Source organism: Chinchilla lanigera, unplaced genomic scaffold (assembly GCF_000276665.1).
Source record: "Chinchilla lanigera isolate Chin_1 unplaced genomic scaffold, ChiLan1.0 scaffold00098, whole genome shotgun sequence".
NCBI classification, from domain to species: domain Eukaryota; kingdom Metazoa; phylum Chordata; class Mammalia; order Rodentia; family Chinchillidae; genus Chinchilla; species Chinchilla lanigera.
In genome coordinates this window covers 6,687,175-6,696,377 of record NW_004955499.1, presented here as the reverse complement: position 1 = coordinate 6,696,377, position 9,203 = coordinate 6,687,175, and positions in this window count along the sequence as shown.

Below are 9,203 nucleotides of genomic sequence, written 5' to 3'. Positions count from 1 at the left end.
AGCCCCTGCTTTCTCATGTTAGAGAGGGTTTGAAGATTTTCTCCCTCTCTTTTTCTGGAGGGTAAATCACTATTGCCTTTTAAAGCTTTGTGTGTAAACCTATTTTGCCCAGGATGGAGTTTCTGGCTTCAGATTCTCCAAGACTAGGGGCAGGTGTGGGGCTCTGTCTCCTACCAGCAAATGTAACGGGAGCTGTGTGCACTACACTGGCCAAGTTGCATTCTGGGAAGTGGACGGCATCGTGCGGTGAACTGCCACGCACACTTCCAGGCCTGAGTAGTTGCAGGTAGCTCTGAAACTATAGTAAATCCTATATCATACTCCAAAAGACAATGAGTAAAAGTTATACATGGAATACAATGAAGAAACTACAAAGTAAAGAAAGAAAGAACAACAATGAGCTGCATAAAGTAGACTGAGAAAATGTATGACTGTTCCAGACTCATACAAAGGATTAGCTGAAGCTCAGGAGGCTGAGATAGGAAGATCGCCAGTTCCAGGCCTGCCTGGGCAGTGTAGCAAGACTCTGTCTCAAAACGCAAAATAAAAAGGGGCAGGGAGGAAGCCCAGGAGGATAGCCTTGCTGGGTGAGATCCCAAGCACCACACACAAAAAAGGATTTTGTTGGACAGCTTCTGGAAGTAGCCATATGCTATAAAAAGAGATTATCACAGAAACAAGAATGGAAAGTGATACATGATCAAAGACGTGATAAAGCGTGGAGTAGGCTATTAAAAACCGAGACTGAGATAATGCAGAAGAGGTCTTATCTGAGAACGATCGAGAACCCTGCCTTTAGGAGGATCTATTTATGTGCAGTCAGCATGAGAAATAACTTTCCTAAGTGGGAAAGGCTGCCAGACAGAGAGAAGAGCAGGACAATTCCGGTGCTACATGCCCCAGAGGCGAGTCTCACACACCTGAGACCCCCAGCTGCTTGCTGTTGCTATAGCTTGGCTGGCAGGGGTCAGTGCAGGGAGCAAGGAAGAAGTCCCAGGAAGAGTTCTATTAGCCCCGGTGCTTTTGAACATGTGGCCAGGAGGCACATGATGGCAGGATATGTGGCCAGGCAAAGCCACTCACATCATGCAGAAAGTGAAAGAAAGAAAAAGACACCAATCCCATGATCACTTTTAAAGACACGCCCCCAATAACCTAAAGACCTCCCACTAGGTCCTACCTCTAAAACCGTGCACCACCTCCTAATGGCACTATCATGGAGGCCAAGCTTCTAACACATGGCCTTTGGGGGACATTCGAGAGCCGATCCACAGCACTCATCCAATCGTACCTTTAAAACTGCACATTTTGTTTTACATAGACTGGTTGTGTTTTCTGTCATTGGACCCTGGGAAAACTGGTGAGAAAAGAAAATGGTTAAATAAGAGTAGGATGGTGTCTGCCTGTAATCCCAGCACTCTGGGTGACTGAGGCAGGACAATTGCAAGTTTGAACCTAGCCTGAGCAACTTAGTGAATTTCTGCCTCAAAATAAATATATACATACATAAATAAATAAATAGGGCTCGGGATGTAGCTTAGTGGGAAGGCCCTGTGTTTGACCTTCAGTACCACAGAACAGAGAAATAAATACGGAAAATGTATGACTTAACTCCCCATGGCATAATTTTATGCAGCAATGCTGGTTGAGTTTTAGGGATTTCTTTTTTTTGGAGCAGGGTCTCACTATGTAGCCCAGGCTGGCCTCGAACTCACAGCCATCTTTCTGCCTCAGCCTCCCAAGTGCTGGGACCAGACTTGGCTGCTGGTTAAGTTTTAAAGATGCTTTGAGTCAGGCGCAGCACTTGACTAGGAGCAGAAAAAAGGGCCTGGCATTCCCATGTGGTGTGTGAGTTCTGGCTGGGTAACATGTTATGTATCAATGTGCAACCTGGATACCGTTGGGAGGATGAATGTTGGAGGTGCCGGGTCGGTGGATTTCTTTGTAGGGTGTCATCATTTATACACCAGAGTCCATATCAAAAATAAAGGTACTTTGACACATGGTAATGTCCTCAGACATTTTTATTCACTACAGTTTATGAGATGTATGTGTGTGTGTCTGTGTGTGTGTGTGTGTGTGTGACTGGAAGCCAGGCATGCTGTTCAATATTTCCACAAAATTCAGGGCAGTCTCATGGCAAGGGAGTATCCAGTCCAGAACATCAATCGATTGAGAAATCTTTGTATGCAGCTTATACTAGACAGGCAGTTAAAGAAACCTTTATTATCAATCTATTTTTTAATAATGGGAATGCTGTTATTTATTTGACCCAGTTGGAGAAGTCATAATTATTAATGGTTTGTACTAAGTCCTTTAGAAACACTATCTTGGAATAATCACGGGAGTTTGTTTGTTTGTTTGTTTCTTTCTTTCTTTCTTCTTTTGTCGTTTTGAGACAGGGTTTTGCTACGCCTTTCAGGCTGGCATTGAACTCACTTTGTAGCCCAGGTTGATCTCAAACTTGCCACGATCCTCCTGCCTCAGCCTCCTGAGAGCTGGAATTACAGACATGTGCCACCACACCCAGGTGGAAGTTGGTTTCTACATAACTCTGTTTTACACGAGGAAAATACTACAATGCAGAGAAGGAATTTGCATAGTGGCACGGCCCTCTTTGCTGCAGGTAAGACTTCAAGGCTAACCTGATTCCAAATTGCTCCCGCTGGCTTGAACAACCAGTCGTCCATGCATCATTTTCCCACTGGGAAGTTTGTATCACCCAACAAAACTGTTCCATGCCACCCAAAGGGACAGTCATGCAGGTAGACTCCATCATGAAATATATGGAGTGTGTCTCAATCTCTTAGTATTCTAGTAGGCAACGATGGTAAAGTCATAACTTTAAAACTGTTGCAGACATAGTGAGAATTTCAGTTGAGTTTTTTTTTTTTTTGAGGTGAGAAGAGGAATAAAACTTCAACCTAGGGCAAAAAGTCTTTGGATATTAAAGAATCAATGTGGGCACCTAGTTCTCTGAAAGCAGGAACTACTCCAGATCCCTCCTCATTAATGTCTTCTGTAACCTGGGTAACAGTGATGCTCTTTGCAATATCCTGCTGATGTGAGAGTTAACCAGTGCTCTAGTTATCTCACTTATTTTAACTGGCTTCTTATGTACAATGACTCAGGTGCATGTGTACCTGTACGGTCATTCTCAGAGGGCCACTTATTTTATCATGGTCCTCCTATATATAAGGAGCATTACTGTGCAAATATCAAAGTGTTTAAAATAAATTCTCCACAGACGCACACTGCCTGACTTCTCCCTGTCTAAAATGATCGCCACTAATTATGTGTAGAAGAAAAAGAAGCTAGCTGAACCCATCGCCATTCCTGTACTTTTTCAGCAGAGAAATTTTTTTCATGCTGCCAAGTACCACCTTTATATTAGGTGTATCCAAGAAGACCTTAGGAAAAATATACCCATGAGGAATTTCCATTGAAAGAACAGGAGCATCCCATTTACCATCCTTGATATTGGACTGCTGTCCACAGGTGTCAACAAAACATGGGTTGCTGTCTTGGTTACTTTTTTCTCGCTGCTGGGACAAAATACCTGACGCCCCAAATTAAGGAGGGAAAGGTTTATTTCGCTTACAGTTCGTGGAAATCTCAGCCCCTACTTGGCAGATTATCAGGCAGAGTAGCACGTGGCAGAGGGCTGCATCTCAGGGCGGCAGCCACAGCTAAGCTGCAAGCACACACACCAGGGCGGAATGGAGGAGGAATAGCCCCAAGCAGCTTCTTCCTCTCCCTTACATATGCAAACTATCCACCCCAGGGTGGGTGTAGCTCTCACACCCACAATCATTCAACTCTAACAGCCTACCCTTGGGCCGCAGGAGGCTTTGGGGGGGGGGGGACACAGACAAAAACCATAACAGCTGTTAAGAAATTAAAGAGCCAAGTCTGCACCTGGCCCAGCACACCTGGAAGTTAGGGTCACCATGTCACATGATAGGGTGGCTGCAAGTGTGGAGAGGACCTGGACATCCCCAGGACCAGAAATGATGGGAAGAAGAGGTAGAGAAGGGACAGAAACAAATTCTACCTTTCTGACTCTTTGCAGCACCTCAAATTCAGTCACGCAGCAGAATGTTCTCAGCTGCTTCAAATTAACCATCGGAGAATACCCTAGAATACCTGCTTCATATTAACCATCGGAGACTACCCGAGACATAAGCCAAAATGCATGTGTTTGTTTTGCTTTAATTTTTATTTTTGATCCTTCAGGGTGCTTTTCTAGTCCTCACGGATCAAAAGAGGAAACTATTAGTTCATGCCTTAGTAATGTTCCAAGTCCCGCACTTGCTTGTAGAGGGACACAGAGCTCTTCTCAAGGTCCTCGGAGTTGACTTCATCTTCAGCCGTTGGCTGCCTGTCTGTTCAAAGGAAAGCCGTCCTGTGGTTAAACCCACTCTGAATGTGATGCAGCTGGCATTCAGTGAGAGCCTGGAGTGCTTACTCTGCTCAGATCCACGTTTTGGAGTGGACAATGTAGTTCTAAAGTCATCACAGACTGAGGGATTCCTCTGCTTCCTTCACATTTTCTCTCTACTACCAGCATGTGGCGCTGTCTGCTGCCAAAAGTTGCTTTTGAGTTTTTTTTTTTTTTTTTTTTTTTATTTTTTTTTTTTTTTTTTTTTTTTTTCAGAAACCTCTCCAAATCTCTTGGTATTTACACAGCTTAATGTAAATTTCCACGGGCTTGAAGACATCAGAGCAGAAAACCCCACCTAAGACTTCCCGCGAAGTAGAATTTCAATCATTCTGAAGGGCGGCCGTGGCCTGCTTTCCATGTTTAAGACTGAAAATCGGAATAGAAACGTGATTATTTACTGGAGCTCTGCTCAAAAAAAGCGGAAAGTCCTGTCTCACAAAATTTTAAGCACCAAGTTTGCTGGAACGCACAGCATGCTTTGCACATGGAATTAGGCCACTCAGAGGTGAGGAATTCATTTCTTGTTTTAGTTAAAGGCATATCATTTAGGATTTGACTAACTTTCCTTAAGTTTCTTTAAATGCATTTATGTTCCTCCAAATGTTTGGGGACAAGACAGTAGTATTTTCGTTATGTCAGAACCAGAAAGTCACCAGTTACTTTTGTATTTTACAAAGCTCCCCTCATTTGACTCTTACATGGTATTCCATTTATATCGAGTTGCATGGGTTTTTTTCCCAGCATCTACAGCTTGTATGTAAAATCAGACATGAGAATCCTTACGATTGCATCTTGTAATGTTGCTAACATTAGAATCCGCTGAAAATTTAGTTCTGCAGCTATAGCTCCATGGCGGAGTGCTGGGCTAGCAAGGGTGAGGCCCTGGGTTTCGCTCTTCAGCACCACGAAAATGCAGACAAAGAAACCCTTTTGACGCTACAGAAGGCAATTAAAATTTTATAATCTCATTGAAGGGATAAATGTGTTCTACCGCTAATATTATCCCCACATAGGCTACGACTCTTCAGGAGGGTTGAAGAAAGCGGATGATTGCAGTCAGGTGTGATGTTTTCCTTTCTTGGTGAAAAGTCACAGTATAGATTCAATGATTTGGTACAAAAAGCTGCCATTGCCATTTATAAAATGATTACATTGTCACCTGGGAGCCCAACAGGTATAGTTCCATGGAGGTACATCCCATTCTTGCCTGAAAACATACTGTTCAGGCCAACCTGACATTTATCCACACAACGCTTTATTCTTAATTGGAACCTCGGAGAGTTTACCCCAGGAATGTAGGTATAGGGATAGGTCAATAGTCTCGCAGGGCACACTCTTCAGGTTTCCCCATGTACAAGTTTTACTCTTCTCTGAGTCTACAGTGAATTCTAGATTTGCTTTTCCACGAGGGATGGATGTACCAAGCAGAGACTATGCCCATGCCTTTCGTATCTTTATCCTTATTAAGTGAGGTTGGAAAACCTTTAAAAAGAGTTGCTAGCTTAGGCAAACAAGGAGGTGTAGTGGAGGTTAATATATTGGAGAAAATATGTCAGTGTGGTTATTATGGAATGGATTCGTAGGTCCAGTCTGCACCATTACATACACACACCCCAAAGAGCTACTTGAAACAAAGTTAAGTCAAAGATGCTGTTCAGATCAAAGCCTCAGCTCCGTTTTCACTGAGATATGTGCTTCTGAAACCTACTTTCTCTCCAGCTCTCAGTCCCTGGTTGACTCACGAGGGAATCGCCTAGTGTTTAAAAGCTGAGCTTACAATGCCTTTCCCCTAGAAAATGAGACACCAAATCTCTGAATTTGGGGTCATGGAGTCTACCTGTAAGAAGCATTCCAAGTGGATCTTATTCTCTGTGAGGAAAAAAGGAGAGAGAGCAGAAGAGAAGAAAGCTGATAAGCCAAAGAAAGCACAAGAAACAAAATAACAAGAACAAGTCCCCTGGAGTGAGGGCCTTATTTGCTGTGATTCTTCCGTGACCTAAGACAGCGACACAGTTGGGCCTACCTTTTGGTTCACGCAGATATAAATAAGACAAAGTGGGATACTTTTTGAAACTCGTTTAGATATGTTTTGTGTATTACCTCAAACTAAAGTCAATTCTTCTCTAGACAAAGTCAGACCACAGAGGTCAGGTCATCTTGGAGGAAGATATCCTAAGTTCTTTTCTTTTTCCATATTGAAAAAGGATTTATGTTCTGAAATATACCAGGTCATTTTTCCCTCTTTTATATTATTTATTAAATGTTGTGTATATGTTTATAGTACATAATAAATACGTCCATCCTGGGGAATGGGTGGATACACAGGATCACTTCCTTACTAACTGCACTGGATGAACTCCACCCGGCTTTCGGTCCTGTTCCCTTAACATACACACACTCCTAGCTTGTGGTTGATTATCAAGAACGTAGGTTGTGTCCAAACTTAGGAGTCCCTGAGCAACCAGCAGGGAGAGCTGTGTTATATGCAGAGGTGGACAGCATATAAAAAACTAGATCTTTACTGCTACCCTGACTTTACTACACTGTTTTTTCCTTTTAAAAGGAGCTTTCGACTGCAATTAAAATAAATACCCAGAGAAAGGTCTGCATCCTACAGAGGATGTCTGTGATAATTCCTGAGAAAGAAAGCAATATAACCACAAGTTTTATTTTACCGCGGGCATAGGAAGTAACCGTGTATGTTTCAGGCCAGGCTAAGTGTTCAACTGGCTAGCTGTTCTCTTTTGTGGCTTATTATGAAATGCATTTATTCGTGGAATTGAATATGCTGCGGAACCCCCCAATAGCAGCACACACTTTGCTTTAAAGAATATAGCGATCCCTTTGAGCAGTTAAAAGGCAGTTTGTAAAAGCTCAGCACGCCTGCCCTCTTTCTGGAATACAGATTTCATGATGTGACATGCAAAAATATGAGTCACAGTCACCTTATGAAGATGTGGGTGTGCACTATACCCTTGCCTCCCCCCTCCCCCCAGACCAGGTATTTGCTTTACTTTAAAACTCAAAAAGGAACACTAGGGAAGGGCCCCCTGCAGCTTGTGACAGTGTTTTTAGTAATTTGCAGATGAAAGTGACAGCATTCAGGAGGTGGTGCTGGTATTCTCCACACAAACACTTTTCCGGCCTGGCCAGGTTCCTCCCTGGTGAGCCCCTGAGCTTTCTCACAATACTGAAGATTGCCCTTCATATTTTTGAGCCTTTTTTCAAGAAGCCATTAGGATCCCTTGAGCTCAGGCGGAAAGTTTTAGGTTTCTAGCCCATGCATAAAATATTATTACACCCACATCTTATAGGTAGGATTCTGCTAGGCCTCATGCCTCATGAAAGCTCAAGGAAACTGGCTTAAAAATGATAAAGAATTTCAAGGTAATAGTGACAGCAAAACATCCAGCCAGAGGTGGGTCCTTGTAAGAGGGGTACAACTGCCCAGGTTACACAGCCCTGCGGCCTGCTGTGTCTTTAGGACCCTACGAACCAAAGGACTCTAGTAGATCTCCAGATGCTCTGATAAACACAGCAAGGCTGATGCATTCTGCTGGCCTAGCTGCTTTCAGCTGTTCAAGGAAATATGCTCATAGGGGTGTGCTTGACAAAGACTCCCCTCTAAGGGCATGGGTGGAGGGTTGGGGCAAAAACCTACACAGGTTCCATGCACAGGGAATCCGAAGTATCTGATGCCGTCTCTGAGCAGGCGCGGGACCTCTAGTCACACCAGCTGTGCTTAGCTGTGTGCCCTGTGTGACAGTGTGTGATGTCAGAGCCCAGCAATGACAACCGGAAGCGCCACACTCCCAGAGGAGCGTGTACGTCTTTTATCTAGGGCCTCCTACCTGCGAGGTGGCTGTCACTTCGCCCACGCACGGGGTCAAGATGTGCCTGTCACAGTAGGCATGGGCTATCAGTGCTGGTGTCTCCTGCCTTGGCAAGGTTGGCCAGAGAGGGAGAATTTGTGCGGTGGAAGGGCTTTGGATAAGTTTCCAGGACGATCTCAAAGCTAACCGGGCCTACTCAAGGGGCGCCGGGCAGAAAGACACAGGGTCAGAAAGAATCCCTCTAGGAGTAACTCACTCACACTGGGCGTGCAGCGTGTGTTAGAAAAATAGACCCCAAGGAGACAAGTGCGTACCCTTAACACAACTAGCGATTAACTCTCCAGTGTTTCCCAGGTAATAATAATAACGAGGAAAGAAGGAAAGCAGGGAGGAAGAGACGAAGGAAAGGAGGAGGAAAGGAAGGAGGGAGAGATGGAGAAGGAAAGAAGGAAGGGAAAAGTGGGAAAGGATGAAGAGAGGAAGAGCAGGAGAGAAAGCGGAGGGAGGGAAGGAGGAAAGAAGGGAAGAAGAAAGAAAAGGAGCAAGGCGGAGAGTGGGAAAGCAGGCGGCCGGAGGGATGGAAATCCTGCCCGTCCCACGCTGCCCTCCTTGGTTTATGTCCATTTCCGTTTTCTTACCCTCTTCCCGCTACCAGGGCGCAGGGAAAGTGACCAGAACGCTGAAGAACCCGCAGGGCCTGCCCAAGGTGGGCAACGGGGGGACAGCAGCCGCCCCCGGGGCCATCCGTCCTTCCCTAGCCCTTCCGGGGTTCCCTGCCACCCACGAGGGCACCCTCCCTCGCTCATCCGTGAGTTCCCCTGGATGGCCGGGAGGGGCTGGGGCACAGGAAGGGCTCAGGGCGACTCTGGGTGCGCCCGCCCGCGCGCGTCAGCCCCGGGCCCCCTAGCACCCGGGGACCAGCTCCG